This window comes from Bombina bombina, chromosome 1 (genome assembly GCF_027579735.1).
Source record: "Bombina bombina isolate aBomBom1 chromosome 1, aBomBom1.pri, whole genome shotgun sequence".
In the NCBI taxonomy this organism is placed as follows: domain Eukaryota; kingdom Metazoa; phylum Chordata; class Amphibia; order Anura; family Bombinatoridae; genus Bombina; species Bombina bombina.
Genome location: NC_069499.1, coordinates 631,525,918 through 631,544,824, shown reverse-complemented (window position 1 = coordinate 631,544,824; position 18,907 = coordinate 631,525,918).

The window sequence follows — 18,907 nt, the reverse complement described above, 5'->3', positions numbered from 1 at the left end:
GTTAATAAATATAATGTAGGTGTCGGCGATGTTGGGGGCAGTAGATTAGGGGTTCATAAGTATAATGTAGGTGGCGGCGGTGTCCGGAGTGGCAGATTAGGGGTTAATAATATAATGTAGGTGGTGACGATGTCGGGGGCGGCAGATTAGGGGTTAATAAGTGTAAAATTAGTAGTGTTTAGAATCGGGGTTCATGTTAGGGTATTAGGTGCAGACATAACTTTTATTTCGCCATAGGAAACAATGGGGCTGCGTTAGGAGCTGAACGCTGCTTTTTTGCAGGTGTTAGGTTTTTTTTCAGCCAGCTCAGCCCCATTGTTTCCTATGGGGACATCGTGCATGAGCACGTTTTGCCAGCTTACCGCTACCGTAAGCAACGCTGGTATTGAGGTGAGATGTGGAGCTAAATTTTGCTCAACGCTCACTTTTCTGAGGCTAACGACGGCTTGCAGAAAACTCGTAATACCAGCGTTGTCTTAAGTGAGCGGTGAGGAAAAAAAGGAGCGTTAGCACCGCACAGCATTACTGACAAAAACTCGTAATTTAGGCGAATGTTTATAGAAGTTGTACTTTTACATGTATTTATGTTATTTTTAATGCAACTTTTTTTTTCCCCTCTACCCTTTCCGTGAGTTCTGAAGTCACACTAACCCGATGCATGTTAAATTGTGCTTGACGCATTTAGTTTCAAGTCAACTCGTAAATTTGAGTGCTATTTCCATCACACTCACAAAGCAGAGAAATGCCCATATCTTTTGTGCACTACATTTAGCGCAGCACTCGTAATCTAGCCCCATATTGGACATAAGTAAGCAGTAAGCAAAGTCACCAGAAGCAAAAGCTACCCATTTTGTTTATTTTTAATTGTGTGCATTTGCTTTTTGGATTAAAAAATTAGGAGATTAGCAACACAGTTAATGATTTTAAAAGAGTGATAGATTATTTTCTGAAACATTTCAAAATTTACTTAAAGGGATATTAAACCCAAATTTTTTCTTTCATGATTCAGATAGAGCATGTCATTTTAAGCAACTTTCTAATTTACTCTAATCAGTTTTTCGTCATTCTTTTGCTATCTTTATTTAAAAAGCAGGAAAATAAAGTCTGGGAACAAGCCCATTTTAGGTTCAGTGCCCTGGATATCGATTGCTTATTGATGGCTACATTTAACCACCAATAAGCAAGTGTAACCCACATTATGAACCAAAAATGGGCCCCTAAACATAAGTCTAACCCTAAGTCTAACCCCCCTAACTTAAATATAATTTAAATTAAACAAAATAAATTTAACATAATTAAATAAATTAATCCTATTTAAAACTAAATACTTACCGATAAAATAAACCCTAAGCTAGCTACAATATAACTTATAGTTACATTGTAGCTAGCTTAGGATTTATATTTATTTTACAGGCAACTTTGTATTTATTTTAACTAGGTAGAATAGTTATTAAATTGTTCTTAACTATTTAATAACTACCTAGCTAAAATAAGAAAAAAAGTACCTGTAAAATAAACCCTAACCTAAGTTACAATTACACCTAACACTACACTATCATTAAACTAATTAGCTAAACTATCTACAATTAATTATAATTAAATTAAATAAACTAAATTACGGAGAGAAAAAAAACACAAAATTACAGAAAAAAAAAGAATTACAAGACTTTTAAACGAATTACACCTAATCTAATCCCCCTAATAAAATAAAAAAAGCCCCCCAAAATAATAAAATTCCCTACCCTATACTAAATTACAAATAGCCCTTAAAAGGGCCTTTTGCGGGGCATTGCCCCAAAGTAATCAGCTCTTTCACCTTTAAAAAAAAATACAATACCCCCCAACATTAAAACCCAACACCCACACACCCAACCCTACTCTAAAACACACCCAATCCCCCCTTAAAAAACCTAACACTACCCCCTTGAAGATCACCCTATCTTGAGAAGTCTTCACCCAACCGGGCACAAGTGGTCCTCAAGAGAGTCCGAAGTCTTCATCCTATCCGGCCAGAAGAGGACATCCAGACCGGCAGAAGGCTTCATCCAGGCGGCATCTTCTATCTTCATCCTTCCGGAGCAGAGCGGGTCCATCTTCAAGACATCCGACGCGGAGCATCCTCTTCATCCGACTGCCGACGACTGAATGACTGGTCCTTTAAATGACGTCATCCAAGATGGCGTCCCTTGAATTCCGATTGGCTGATAGAATCCTATCAGCCAATCGGAATTAAGGTAGGAAAAATCCTATTGGCTGATACAATCAGCCAATAGGATTGAAGTTCAATCTGATTGGCTGATCCAATCAGCCAATAGGATTGAGCTCGCATTTTACTGGCTGTTCCAATCAGCCAATAGAATGCGAGGTCAATCTTATTGGCTGATTGCATCAGCCAATAGGATTTTTCCTACCTTAATTCTGATTGGCTGATAGGATTCTATCAGCCAATCAGAATTCAAGGGACGCCATCTTAGATGACGTCATTTAAAGGACCAGTCATTCAGTCATCGGCCGTCGGATGAAGAGGATGCTCCGCGTCGGATGTCTTGAAGATGGACCCGCTCCACTCCAGAAGGATGAAGATAGAAGATGCCACCTGGATGAAGCCTTCTGCCGGTCTGGATGTCCTCTTCTGGCCGGATAGGATGAAGACTTCGGACCCTCTGGAGGTCCACTTGTGCCCGGCTGGGTGAAGACAGCTCCAGGTAGGGTGATCTTCAAGGGGGTAGTGTTAGGTTTTTTAAGGGGGGATTGGGTGGGTTCTAGAGTAGGGTTGGGTGTGTGGGTGGTGGGTTTTAATGTTGGGGGGTTATTGTATTTTTTTACAGGTGAAAGAGCTGATTACTTTGGGGCAATGCCATGCAAAAGGCCCTTTTAAGGGCTATTTGTAATTTAGTATAAGGTAGGGAATTTTATTATTTTGGGGGGCTTTTTTATTTTATTAGGGTATAATGTAGGTGGCGGCGGTGTCCGGAGCGGAAGATTAGGGGTTAATAATATAATGTAGGTGGTGACGATGTCGGGGGCGGCAGATTAGGGGTTAATAAGTGTAAAATTAGGGGTGTTTAGACTCGGGGTTCATGTTAGGGTGTTAGGTGCAGACATAACTTTTATTTCCCCATAGGAAACAATGGGGCTGCGTTAGGAGCTGAACGCTGCTTTTTTGCAGGTGTTAGGTTTTTTTTCAGCCAGCTCAGCCCCATTGTTTCCTATGGGGAAATTGTGCACGAGCACATTTTGCCAGCTTACCGCTACCGTAAGCAACGCTGGTATTGAGGTGAGATGTGGAGCTAAATTTTGCTCAACGCTCACTTTTCTGAGGCTAACGACGGCTTGCAGAAAACTCATAATACCAGCGTTGTCTTAAGTGAGCGGTGAGGAAAAAAAGGAGCGTTAGCACCGCACAGCCTTACTGACAAAAACTCGTAATCTAGGCGAATGTTTATAGAAGTTGTACTTTTACATGTATTTATGTTATTTTTAATGCAACTTTTTTTTTCCCCCTACCCTTTCCGTGAGCTCTGAAGTCACACTAACCAGATGCATGTTAAATTGTGCTTGACGCATTTAGTTTCAACTCGTAAATTTGCGTGCTATTTCCATCACAGTCACAAAGCAGAGAAATGCCCATATCTTTTGTGCACTACATTTAGCACAGCACTCGTAATCTAGCCCCATATTGGACATAAGTAAGCAGTAAGCAAAGTCAACAGAAGCAAAAGCTACCCATTTTGTTTATTTTTAATTGTGTGCATTTGTTTTTTGGATTAAGAAATTAGGAGATTAGCAACACAGTTAATGATTTTAAAAGAGCGGTAGATTATTTTCTGAAACATTTCAAAATTTACTTAAAGGGATATTAAACCCAATTTTTTTCTTTCGTGATTCAGATAGAGCATGTCATTTTAAACAACCTTCTAATTTACTCTAATCAATTTTTCTTCATTCTTTTGCTATCTTTATTTAAAAAGCAGGAAAATAAAGTCTAGGAACCAGCCAATTTTAGGTTCAGTGCCCTGGATAGTGATTGCTTATTGATGGCTACATTTAACCACCAATAAGCAAGTGTAACCCACGTTATGAACCAAAAATGGGCCGGCTCCTAAGCTTTACATTCTTGATTTTTAAATATATATAGCAAGAGAACGAAGAAAAAATGATAATACGAGTAAATTAGAAAGTTGCGTAAATTTGCATGCACTATCTGAATCATTAAAGAAAAAAATTGGGCTTAGTGTCCCTTTAAATGTTCCAGTCCCTTGTATCATGTGACAGATGGCAGTGATTGTTATAGGTATATATATACAAGCTAAAAGCACTAAAGAGGTATACGAATATGAATAAGTCTTCTTGAGAAAGTCTGCCCATAGGCAGACGAAACGTGTAGAAGCTCAGTAACATAAGACGTCATCCGCTAACTGCACCCATGTGATCAGAGACTCAGGGATCTGTGCACTACACAGGACGCCAGAGCACTTTGTAATTACTGTTCCTGGACCTGATTGTTTGGTGCCTGAGTGACCTGCCGAGGACCGGGGTTGTTTCTGTAGCGATGTAACCGCTAGATGTGCTTTTATGTTTGCCACTTATGTTATTTTTGTTCTTTGTGTGTGCTGTGAGAAGCGAGATCTTTGTCTCTATTAAACGATTGAATCGGAGATGCGCTGTCGGTGTTTCCTTCCAGATTGCTTTCTTTAACTTCAGACTTGGTGAACAGACCGTCATCAGACAAGCAGCCCTCCATTTGCTGTATCATTCATTTTCTACCATCTCCAGAAGGAACTGAAGTTTATTTTGCCGATTTGAACAGTTCTTGGGATTACTGGACTTTTAATTTAAGTAACTTTTTAAATACCATTTTCCTTACATTTGTATTGATATATTCTGGTGTCTTATCATTGTACTATTTTTAAACTCCCCCTGTGTGAATCCATATACTGAGTGGGTAGCGCTTTTAATTTTCTTTTGCATCATGTGACAGCCAACAGCCAATCAGAGGTTCATACACGTATATATACTTTGAAAGTGTGCATTTAAAAAGACTGTGCACAATTTGATAATGGAAGTAAATTGAATTAAAAAAACAAAAAAACAAAAAACAACTGCATGCTTTATCTGAATAATGAAATTAATTTTGACGTAAGTGTCTCTTTAATAGCAGAAGCATTTTGGGAATGTGATCACTGACCAATTGTGATAAACCCAGATATATATGATGCCGCTTATCATATCATAATGACACATTTTGAATGTTAATCATTTTAACTAATAATGAGTTAATCAATTAAAAAGCCTGTTTCTTCTCTCTTATTGAACATTCAGTATCTTTGTAGCTTCCTCTCATGTCTTTCATACCAGCCTACAGCCACAGATAAGATTAGATGTATTTTTATTTGATTAGCAGGAAAGTATAATAGGAGTGACTGATTCTTGTTTCTGAACAAAGACCACTAAATACTTGTATGTTTAATGTTCACTAACCTAACAAGTTAGTCTATTGTCAAGTTTCAGTTTAGGATTATGTTCTTTTTTAAGATGTTAGTAAAGTAACACATTATAAAGTAAAAAGAAACAGGTTATCAGTTTCATATTTAGAGAACTACAAAAGGAACATTCTTTAAATGGCTAACAAAACTGGTATTTTGTTTGATCTGAGATAGACAGTAACCTATAACTCCAGACATAGCAGTGTCCCTGACCTAAGTTTCCTAACCTTCTGCCGGGTTTTTGGGTTAATGTTTTACTGATTAGCAAAACCTGACCCACAAAAAAGCCTCTCCTGTGAAGATAACTCTAATCATATACATACAGACATTCCTACAGACTTTGCTTCTTGGTCAGTCACTAATTACCAGATGCCTCTCAGGTTTTGGGAAGCTCACACTCCCTCTGATATTGGGAATTTTCAAAGTGACAGCTCAGCTCACTGCGTGGAGTAAAAGGATGAATCAGAAAAATCCACAATTAGTTGTAAATGTAAAATACCACATTCGTAACCAATGTAAAACCAATATTGAATCCCCTTAAAGGGTCAGATTCCAGGTGGAGCGCTAATTAATACTACGCTAGAAGTTCAGCTTTTTGCGCTGGTATTAGGAGTTGAAAGTCAACTGTTTTTGCTTGCTCGCTAACTCGACAAGTGCAAAAAGCTGAACTTAGAATATGACATATTCCCCAACAGAAGTCAATGGAGCAAAAAAAGTGTGTTTGGGGGGGGGGGGGAACTAACCCCCTACTCGTGGGCAAACCCGATCATATGTTTTCTTGTGTGCTAACTCAACATAGAAATATGAATAGCAGAATATGTTCTATTTATTCATAAATAAATGTGCAGAACATTGGAATGAGAAATATTTACAGTAAATACACACTTTAACACTTTATTAACCCCTTAAGGACCGGGCATTTCAGACAAAAACTCCCTAAAAGACCAGAACATTTTTAGCATTTTTGCCAACTTTTTTTTAGATTTACCTATCAAAACTATATATATTTTTTAGTAGACAACCCAAAGTATTGATCTAGGCCCATTTTGGTATATTTCATGACACCATTTCCCCGCCAATTGCGATCAAATAAAAAAAAAATCATTAACTTTTTCACAAACTTTAGGTTTCTCACTGAAATTATTTACAAACAGCTTGTGCAATCATGGCACAAATGGTTGTAAAAGCTTCTCTGGGATCCCATTTGTTCAGAAATAGCAGACATATATGGCTTTGCCATTGCTTTTTGATAATTAGAAGGCTGTAATTACAGCTGCGCACCACACGTTTATTATTCCCAGCAGTGAAAGGTTTAATCAGGTAGCTTGTAAGGTTAATTTTAGCTTTAGTGAAGAGATTACCCTCCCACCTGAAACTTCCCACCCCCTGATGCCTACCTGAACAATCTCAAACAGCTCTCTTCCATCCCCACCCCCCAATGGTCATCCCCATCTTAAGTAATGGAAGAAAGTCTGCCAAAAATAAAAGGCTTTTTTTTTTTTTATAAAATATATTTTTTTCTATTTTCTGCAGTGTAGGATCCCCCCTTACCCTCAACTTCCCTGATCCCCCAAACAGCTCTCTAAACCTCACCCCTCTACCTATTAGCCGCCATCTTAGGTACTGGCAGCTGTCTGCCAGTACCCAGTTTGCTATAATATATATTTATTTTTAAAAAAACATTTTTTATCTGTAGTGTAGCTGCCTCACCTCATTACCCTACCCCTCCCAGATCGTTTTCCCACCCTCTTATCACCTTTCCACTATAGAAGCCCCCTCTCCCTCCTCCTCCCTCCCTCTTTCCCACTCACTGCCTCTGTAAAAAACAAAAAATTCCTGTAGTGTAGCGATCCCACCCGCTCCCACCCCCCTCCAGCGATGGGCCGCCCACCCGCCTCCCTCCTAACCCTCCCATACCACCAACGATCGTCACCACCGCTGTTCGATTCAGAGATCGCCACAGGGTATGGCGCTGGTTGTTAAGGGGTTAAATGGACATTCCGGTAAAAATTTAAACGCACATAGATGCATTACATCTTTGAATAGAAACATATTTGCAATATACAAGTACTGGCAAAAATGCTTCTAGTAAAAGTTATCACTGTTTTTGTGGTAACATTTTTCTCTGCAAGTGCATGTGAAGCATAGCTAAATATTCTCAGTGCACTAGCATTTTAAATTCTGCAGCTGCTCGGAGTGCCAATGGGGCTTTTATCATGTCAGAAGTTAACAAATTAAGTCATTACCAGATGCTACAAGCACTTTAAGTTTTCTGAGCAAGGGCTATGTTTAAAATGCTGGTGCACTGTGCATACTTAAATGCACTTTTATACACAGTTATAGCTTTTATTAGAAGCATTTTTGATAATGCATGTATCAGAAAGTTAGCCCCTGGACATCGCAAAGCATAAGGGGAAGGGGCCTTTGACCCCTGGGAGGAGACAGTCCCTATGTTGCTGATGAAGGGGTGGGTCTTAGGAGCCAGGTACTTAAAGGGACAGTTTACTCAAAAATTTTCTCCCCTTTAATTTGTTCCCAATGATCCACTTTACCTGCTGGAGTGTATTAAATTGTTTACAAGTAGCTCCTTTACCCTTATATTGGCATTTGAAATTGTTGATTTAGCATGTGGTATCCCCACCTATTCTGAAAGTTTGTGGCCGCGCGTACCAGCTATAGATAAGCTTTGTAAACACAGCCAGCAGAAGAAATTACAATCCCAGTGGGATATAGCAGAGATAAGGTAATAAAATGTTGATTTTCCATTGTTCTCTCAAAGTACTGGTGATTGTTTTAAGGACAGCTATAAGATAAAGAAGCAGGTATATGTATACAATGTGATACAGTAATGAGATCTAATTATACCTACAAGCTCAACCCATTTTATTAGGTTGTGGCTTCAAAACACAAAATCAAAGCTTTAATATACACAAATATGCCTTAAAAAGCAAATCTCATACATTTTATACTCTGCAGCTGGTAAAAAAAGCAATTGTAAACACATTAAGGGAAAAACTATTTTATAGTATACTGTCCCTTTAACCCCTTTAAGTACAAGGCCATTTTTCAATTTCTTTCCCTTAAGGACCAGGGCTATTTTTACATTTCTGTGGTGTTTGTGTTTAGCTGCAATTTTCCTCTTACTCATTTACTGTTCCTACACATATTATATACCGTTTTTCTCACCATTAAATGGACTTTCTAAAGATACCATTATTTTCATCATATCTTATGATTTACCATAAAAAAAATATATAAAATATGATGAAAAAATGGAAAAAAAACACTTTTTCTAACTTTGAACCCCAAAATCTGTTGCACATCTACAACCTCCAAAAAACACCCATGCTAAATAGTTTCTAAATTTTGTCCTGAGATTAAAAATACCCAATGTTTACATGTTCTTTGCTTTTTATGCAAGTTATAGCGCAATAAGTACAAGTAGCACTTCGCTATTTCCAAACCATTTTTTTTTCAAAATTAGCGCTAGTTACATTGGAACACTAATATCTGTCTGGAATCCCTGAATATCCCTTGACATGTATATTTTTTTTTTTTTAGTAGACATTCCAAAATATTGATCTAGGCCCATTTTAGTATATTTCATGCCACCATTTCACCGCCAAATGCGATCAAATAAAAAACATTGTTCACTTTTTCACAAACTTTTTCACAAATATTAGGTTTCTCACTGAAATTATTTACAAACAACTTGTGCAATTATGGCACAAATGATTGTAAATGCTTCTCTGGGATCCCCTTTGTTCAGAAATAGCAGACATATATGGCTTTGGCGTTGCTTTTTGGTAATTAGAAGGCCGTTAATTGCCGCTGCGCACCACATTTGTATTAGGCCCAGCAGTGAAGGGGTTAATTAGGTCGCTTGTAGGGTTAATTTTAGCTTTAGTGTAGTGTATTAGACAACCCAAAGTATTGATCTAGGCCAATTTTGATATATTTCATGCCACCATTTCACCGCCGAATGCGATCATTGTCAAATAAAAAAAAAATGTTCACTTTTTCACTAACTTTGGGTTTCTCACTAAAATTATTTACAAACAGCTTGTGCAATTATGACACAAATGGTTGTAAATGCTTCTCTGGGATCCCCTTTGCTCAGAAATAGCAGACATATATGGCTTTGGCATTGCTTTTTGGTAATTAGAAGGCCGCTAAATGCCGCTGCGCACCAAACTTGTATTTTGCCCAGCAGTGACGGGGTTAATTAGGTAGCTTGTAGGGAGCTTGAAGGGTTAATTTTAGCTTTAGTGTAGAAATCAGTCTCCTACCTGACACATCCCACCCCCTGATCCCTCCCAAACAGCTCTCTTCCCTCCCCCACCCCACAATTGTCCCCGCCATCTTAAGTACTGGCAGAAAGTCTGCCAGTACTAAAATAAAAGTTTTTTTTTTGTTTTTTTTTAATTATTAAAAAAAAACAAAAAAACATATTCTGCTGTGTAGGATACCCCCTTAGCCCCCAACCTGCCTGATCCCCCCCCCCCAAAGAGCTCTCTAACCCTCCCCCAACTAACTATTAGCCACCATTTTGGGTACTGGCAGCTGTCTGCCAGTACCCACTTTGCAAAATAACTTTATTTTTATTTTATAAACCTAACTTTTTCTGTAGCGTAGCTGCCCCCCTCCATACCCTACACCCTCCCCCTCCCAGATCATTCCCAGATCACCCCAGATCACCCCTCCTCTGCACCCACCACAAAAAAATCCCCAGCAACTGCCTTAAATCGCGGGTGTGCACGCACGTGCACATACCCGCCCCTCACCTCCAGCGTGCGCTCCCACACACACCCGGCATAGAGGACAGCCGGAAGGAAGTTCCCCAGTGATGGGCCGCCCACCCACCTCCCTTCAATGGCTCCCACCCACCAACGATCTGCACCATCACTGGCCGATGCAGAGAGGGCCACAGAGTGGCTCTCTCTGCATCGGTGGGCCTAAAAAAGGTATTGCAGTGATGCCTCAATATTGAGGCATCACTGCAATACCTTGAAAGCGGCTGGAAGCGATCAGGATCACTTCCAGCCGCTTGAAACCCTTAACGACCAGTTTGTGTAAGACGTACCCTGTACGACATGCGTCGTTAAGGGGTTAAGGGGAGTTGCGGCGGCCATCTTAACTCAGAAAAAGTTTCAAGGCAGCAAGTTGCCCATCCTCCCTCCCATGTTTTGAGGTGTTCTTGTTTCATATTTGTCACAGCGGGGGCGAGTGTTAGTCCCCTCACGTAAACAAGTTGACTATGGCCATAAGTGAATGGGTTAATCTCCCCAAGGGGTGGGAGAGCAGTTTAAGTAACTTCTTGGACACGGGGTTCCTTGGAGTTGTGGGTTAAATAACAGACTTAATCTAATGTACGGCCTGGTCAACAAGAAAAGGGATGATGATGTTTTTGAGAAGGGGACTAGTATTTCCGGGTTGTGTTCTAGCTGGTGCTAGTTATTAAGTTATATATGTTATAAAGAGTTATTTATTTATTTATGTTTTCTTAAAATGGTTATTTAATAAAAGGCTGTAGCCAGAATTTTACCAAACGACAAGTCTCAGTGTTTTTATTTATAGAGTAAGTTTAAAGTCATGGGGTCATGCTTCTATTCAAAGCTGAAATGCATCCATGTGGATTCCACATTTGGCTGGAATGTCCCTTTAAATATGAATATTGTATAAATATGCTTTTACATGTTTTCATCTACTTAACTGCAAAGGGCTTTAATGCACTTCTATATATTGTTTGTTCACAAAAAAAAGGTACCAACGGCACTACTTCAAATATTTACAGGACTTAAATATCTATTTATGTAGTAGCTAATAACTACATACCCATTCTTGGAGCTTGGGTGCTATCTTATATAGGTAAAGACTTACATAGTGGTAAATAAACCTCTAGACAGGATACATATACACAGCACTCCTAGTCCTGAAGTATATTGTGATTATATGTGTTCAGCTATATTGTGTAGTGTTTTATGTGTAAGTTAAAACATAATGGCCTAGATTTGGAGTTTTGTCGGTAACGACCCGAAAAACTAACGCCGGCTTTTTTCTGGCCGCACCATAAAAATAACTCTGGTATCGAGAGTCCACATAAAGGCTGCGTTAGGCTCCAAAAAAGGAGCGTAGAGCATTTTTAACGCAGCTTCAACTCTCGATGCCAGAGTTGCTTACGGACACGGCCAGCCTCAAAAACGTGCTTGTGCACGATTCCCCCATAGGAAACAATGGGGCTGTTTGAGCTGAAAAAAAACCAAACACCTGCAAAAAAGCCGCGTTCAGCTCCTAACGCAGCCCCATTGTTTGCTATGCGGTAACCCTTCCTACGTCTGCACTTAACACTCTAACATGTACCCCTAGTCTAAACACCCCTAACCTTACACTTATTAACCCCTAATCTGCCGCCCCCGCTATCGCTGACCCCTGCATATTATTATTATTAACCCCTAATCTGCCGCTCCGTAAACCGCCGCTACTTACATTATCCCTATGTACCCCTAATCTGCTGCCCTAACATTGCCGACCCCTATATTATATTTATTAACCCCTAATCTGCCCCCCACAACGTCGCCTCCACCTGCCTACACTTATTAACCCCTAATCTGCCGACCGGACCTGAGCGCTACTATAATAAAGTTATTAACCCCTAATCCGCCTCACTAACCCTATCATAAATAGTATTAACCCCTAATCTGCCCTCCCTAACATCGCCGACACCTAACTTCAATTATTAACCCCTAATCTGCCGACCGAATCTCGCCGCTATTCTAATAAATGTATTAACCCCTAAAGCTAAGTCTAACCCTAATACTAACACCCCCCTAAGTTAAATATAATTTAAATCTAACGAAATTAATTAACTCTTATTAAATAAATTATTCCAATTTAAAGCTAAATACTTACCTGTAAAATAAATCCTAATATAGCTACAATATAAATTATAATTATATTGTAGCTATTTTAGGATTTATATTTATTTTACAGGTAACTTTGTATTTATTTTAACCAGGTACAATAGCTATTAAATAGTTAAGAACTATTTCATAGCTAAAATAGTTAAAATAATTACAAATTTACCTGTAAAAGAAATCCTAACCTAAGTTACAAATAAACCTAACACTAGACTATTAATAAATTAATTAAATAAACTACCTACAATTAACCTAACACTACACTATCAATAAATTAATTAAATACAATTGCTACAAATAAATACAATTAAATAAACTAGCTAAAGTACAAAAAATAAAAAAGAACTAAGTTACAAAAAATAAAAAAATATTTACAAACATAAGAAAAATATTACAACAATTTTAAACTAATTACACCTACTCTAAGCTCCCTAATAAAATAACAAAGCCCCCCAAAATAAAAAAATGCCCTACCCTATTCTAAATTACTAAAGTTCAAAGCTCTTTTACCTTACCAGCCCTGAACAGGGCCCTTTGCGGGGCATGCCCCAAGAAATACAGCTCTTTTGCCTGTAAAAAAAAACATACAATACCCAAGCCCCCCAACATTACAACCCACCACCCACATACCCCTAATCTAACCCAAACCCCCCTTAAATAAACCTAACACTAAGCCTCTGAAGATCATCCTACCTTGTCTTCACCATACCAGGTTCACCGATCGGTCCAGAAGAGCTCCTCCGATGTCCTGATCCAAGCCCAAGCGGGGGGCGGAAGAGGTCCATGATCCGGCTGAAGTCTTCATCCAAGCGGGCCAGAAGAGGTCTTCCATCCGATTGAAGTCTTCATCCAAGCGGCATCCATCCGGAGCGAAGCGGCAGCATCCTGAAGACCTCCACCGCGGAACATCCATCCTGGCCGACGACTGAACGACGAATGACGGTTCCTTTAAATGACGTCATCCAAGATGGCGTCCCTCGAATTCCGATTGGCTGATAGGATTCTATCAGCCAATCGGAATTAAGGTAGGAATATTCTGATTGGCTGATGGAATCAGCCAATCAGAATCAAGTTCAATCCGATTGGCTGATCCAATCAGCCAATCAGATTGAGCTTGCATTCTATTGGCTGATCGGAACATTCAATAGAATGCGAGCTCAATCTGATTGGCTGATCGGATCAGCCAATCGGATTGAACTTGATTCTGATTGGCTGATTCCATCAGCCAATCAGAATATTCCTACCTTAATTCCGATTGGCTGATAGAATCCTATCAGCCAATCGGAATTCGAGGGACGCCATCTTGGATGACGTCATTTAAAGGAACCATCATTCGTCGTTCAGTCGTCGGCCAGGATGGATGTTCCGCGGTGGAGGTCTTCAGGATGCTGCCACTTCGCTCCGGATGGATGCCGCTTGGATGAAGACTTCAATCGGATGGAAGACCTCTTCTGGCCCGCTTGGATGAAGACTTCAGCCGGATCATGGACCTCTTCAGCCCCCCGCTTGGGCTTGGATCAGGACATCGGAGGAGCTCTTCTGGACCGATCGGTGAACCTGGTATGGTGAAGACAAGGTAGGATGATCTTCAGGGGCTTAGTGTTAGGTTTATTTAAGGGGGGTTTGGGTTAGATTAGGGGTATGTGGGTGGTGGGTTGTAATGTTGGGGGGCTTGGGTATTGTATGTTTTTTTTTACAGGCAAAAGAGCTGTATTTCTTGGGGCATGCCCCGCAAAGGGCCCTGTTCAGGGCTGGTAAGGTAAAAGAGCTTTGAACTTTAGTAATTTAGAATAGGGTAGGGCATTTTTTTATTTTGGGGGGCTTTGTTATTTTATTAGGGGGCTTAGAGTAGGTGTAATTAGTTTAAAATTGTTGTAATATTTTTCTTATGTTTGTGAATATTTTTTTATTTTTTGTAACTTAGTTCTTTTTTATTTTTTGTACTTTAGCTAGTTTATTTAATTGTATTTATTTGTAGCAATTGTATTTAATTAATTTATTGATAGTGTAGTGTTAGGTTAATTGTAGGTAATTGTAGGTAGTTTATTTAATTAATTTATTGTTATTTGTAACTTAGGTTAGGATTTCTTTTACAGGTAAATTTGTAATTATTTTAACTATTTTAGCTATTAAATAGTTCTTAACTATTTAATAGCTATTGTACCTGGTTAAAATAAATACAAAGTTACCTGTAAAATAAATATAAATACTAAAATAGCTATAATATAATTATAATTTATATTGTAGCTATATTAGGATTTATTTTACAGGTAAGTATTTAGCTTTAAATTGGAATAATTTATTTAATAAGAGTTAATTAATTTCGTTAGATTTAAATTATATTTAACTTAGGGGGGTGTTAGTATTAGGGTTAGACTTAGCTTTAGGGGTTAATACATTTATTAGAATAGCGGCGAGATTCGGTCGGCAGATTAGGGGTTAATAATTGAAGTTAGGTGTCGGCGATGTTAGGGAGGGCAGATTAGAGGTTAATACTATTTATGATAGGGTTAGTGAGGCGGATTAGGGGTTAATAACTTTATTATAGTAGCGCTCAGGTCCGGTCGGCAGATTAGGGGTTAATAAGTGTAGGCAGGTGGAGGCGACGTTGTGGGGGGCAGATTAGGGGTTAATAAATATAATATAGGGGTCAGCGGTGTTAGGGGCAGCAGATTAGGGGTACATAAGGATAACGTAGGTGGCGGCGCTTTGCGGTCGGCAGATTAGGGGTGAATAAGTGGAGGCGACGTTGAGGGGGGCAGATTAGGGGTTAATAAATATAATACAGGGGTCGGCGGTGTTAGGGGCAGCAGATTAGGGGTACATAAGGATAACGTAGGTGGCGGTCGGCAGATTAGGGGTTAAAAAATTTTTTTTTAGTGTCGGCGATGTGGGGGGACCTCGGTTTAGGGGTACATAGGTAGTTTATGGGTGTTAGTGTACTTTAGAGTACAGTAGTTAAGAGTTTTATAAACCGGCGTTAGCCCAGAAAACTCTTAACTACTGACTTTTTTCCTGCGGCTGGAGTTTTGTCGTTAGATGTCTAACGCTCACTTCAGACACAACTCTAAATACCGGAGTTATAAAAATCCCATTGAAAAGATAGGATACGCAATTTACGTAAGGGGATCTGCGGTATGGAAAAGTCGCGGCTGGAAAGTGAGCGTTAGACCCTATTTTGAGTGACTCCAAATACCGGCGGTAGCCTAAAACCAGCGTTAGGAGCCTCTAACGCTGGTTTTCACGGCTACCGCCAAACTCTAAATCTAGGCCAATGTTTATTCACACTTTCATTTAAAAATGGGACAAACAACATTAAAAAATGCGAAAAATATTTAAAAATAGTACACAGTACCAAAAGTAACACACAAGCACTAACACCACTATTTAAGCACTTCCATATATGTCTATATATGTGTAAATTTGTATTTATATGTTTAAATGTGTATAAATGTCTCTAAATACATAAATAATCTCACATTCATATACATATTTAGACATGTACAGTATATGAGGCCCATTTATCAAGCTCCGTATCGAGCTTGTGGGCCTGTGTTTCTTTTGAGTCTTCAGACTCGCCAGAAACAGCAGTTATGAAGCAGCGGTCTAAAGACCACTGATCCATAACCCTGTTCGCCTGCTCTGAGGAGGCGGACAGGAATCGCCACAATTCAACCCGATCGAGTACGATCGGGTTGATTGACACCTTCCTGCTGGCGGCCGATTGGCCACGAGTCTGTAGGGGGCGGCGTTGCACCAGCAGCTCTTGTGAGCTGCTGGTGCAATGCTGAATACGGAGAGCGTATTGCTCTCCGCATTCAGCGAGGTCTTGCGGACCTGATCTGCACTGTCGGATCAGGTCCGCAAGACCTTTGATAAATAGGCCTCTATGTATGTAATTATATATGTCTATGTTAGAGCCCTTTGCATTCCTTTTTTTTCTTACACCTAAGACCTCCTATATTCAAGTCCTTAAAATTGTGTGCAATATTTTTTTTTAATGATTTTATTAGATGTGTAACTGTATTTTGTGATCTATTTTTGATGTGTTTTGTGACACTTTTTTGTTTCACAAAACAGTTTGTTTCACAAAACAGTTAACCAGAGCTCTGAGAATGCAGTAATCATTCTAGTGTAAATTGCGATTGTGCTCAAGCGATCGTGTTTAACTTTCAGCTTGTAAACCTGAAGAGTGCAAACACCTGTGATAAACCCCTTATCGCTCGTGCCCAAACGTTAGCGCCCCACTCGTAATCTGGCCCATAATAAATTAATTAATACAACTTATACATTATAACATACATTCATGATTTGTCTTGCTTGCATTTGTTGTATAAAGCCTTTGAAAATTGTTCTTGTCCATCACTTTCTAGAGAGTGGAGCTCAAAATCTGTAACCCAAGTATGCTGCAAATGCTGGAAAAATTCTGACCTGTCTATATAAATTTTCCCATCTTGGCTGCAGATGATAAGTTAACCAAACATGTGAGAGAGGGTCTCAGATGCTCCTACAAGAAATGTTGCACGATAGGGTCTATACTGTCACCAACACATTTACGATCCACTGATAATTTTGCAAACTCATGGTTAAGATGTTATGGGATGTATAAATGTGGCCACAAGAAATGCAAACCGTGTTACGTTACCAAAACATTCACATCTAATGTAACTAATGAAGTTTTTAAAATTGAGTCACACCTAAACTGTACCTCAACATATGTGATCTATCTTATAAGCTGTGACCAGTGAGGGGTACAGTATGTGGGGTTAACATCCAGAGACATCAAGTCCTGCATTAGGGAACATCTATCTACTATCAGTACAGACAGATCTTCCACCCCTTTAGTTCAGCACTTTGTGGCTAAACATAATTGGGAATTGCGCACTTTTAGGTGGTGCGCTATTGAGAAGGTGACTAAACTTAAAAGATTGGGAGATCTGGACCGTTTGTTGGTCAAAAGAGAGATCTACTGGATTTTCAGGCTTAAGACCAGGATTTCTTTAGGTTTAAATTTGAAATATGACATTATCAATTATTGGAAATAGAAGTCGGGTCTGCCTTATCTGAGAAGTGTAGGGTTTGAAAATCTGTTGTACTTTAAGCATCAAGATAGCTTTATGTGTTTCTGGTGTCAGGTAATCCAGTGGTGCGGATGATATACAAAGCAGAAATAATTATTTTTTATTTTTTGATATCTCATGAAAGACAAGTATTGTTTAATATTTACAATTTATTCATTTAGGAATGTCTCTATTCCCCAGTAACTTATGCTCACCGCATCATTGGAGATGTAGTATAAGATAACTGAACTAAAGTGGAATACCCATACTTGATGTAGTGTGTTAAAGTGTGGGAACATTTCTATTTGTCACGAGTGTAATAGAAAACAACTATTCTATTGTATTACATGTATTTTAATCCTCAGTCAACCCAAGCTGTATAAGTATGTTAAGTGTAATTAAAGGGACAGTCAAGTCCAAAAAAAACCGTTCATGATTTAAATAGGGAATGTAATTTTAAACAACTTTCCAATTTACTTTTATCGCCAATTTTGCTTTGTTCTCTTGGTATTCTTAGTTGAAAGCAAATTCTAGGAAGTTCATATTCTAATTTCTTAGACCTTAAAGACTGCCTCTATTCTGAATGCATTTTCACCACTAGAGGGCATTAGTTCATGTGTTTTATATAGATAACATTGAGCACATGCACGTGAAGTTACCCTGAAGTGAGCACTGATTGGCTAAAATGCAAGTCTGTCAAAAGAACTGAAATAAGGGGGCAGTTTGCAGAGGCTTAGATACATGGTAATCACAGAGATAAAAAGTATATATCTATAACAGTGTTGGTTATGCAAAGCTGGGGAATGAATAATAAAAGGATTATCTTTCTTTTTAAACAACAAAAATTATGGTGTTGACTGTCCCTTTAAGGTAAATTATATTGCAGGTGTTATGTCAGATGGGGCATAATTTTCTCAACCAATGAACATGATATATTACTTTTTTAAATAGTGTGTAAGAGGTTAGTAAGGCTATGATTAAGACTGGTGTTACGCTGCATCTGTGTGTCCTCCTTTGTATTTTAAGATGAATCAATAAAGTTTATTTTTTATGGAAGCAAGACGATCTTCTTTACTCCACCTGTTCATATACTGCACTGTGATTGCTAAGATCCATGCATGAGTTTGATTGACAGAAAAGTGGAAAGGGCTATACAGAAAAGTTGCCAAAAAGTATACTTATATATATATATATATATATATATATATATATAACATAGGAACAAGGGTAAACTCTTAGCAAATGGGTAATACAAACAAGGACGGCAATAAACACTTAATGGAAAGTTCCAAAATAGTAATGAAAGTTCAGATGCCAAATGTTGGTTCAAGTTAGGTAACTGAAAAAAGTCCAGTGTGAACAATGGGTAGGCAATAAGTGAGGTCGGTACTTGTTTAGTCCCCGCTGTAGTAACCAGGAGCCTTAACACAGCCAAGTGTGAATA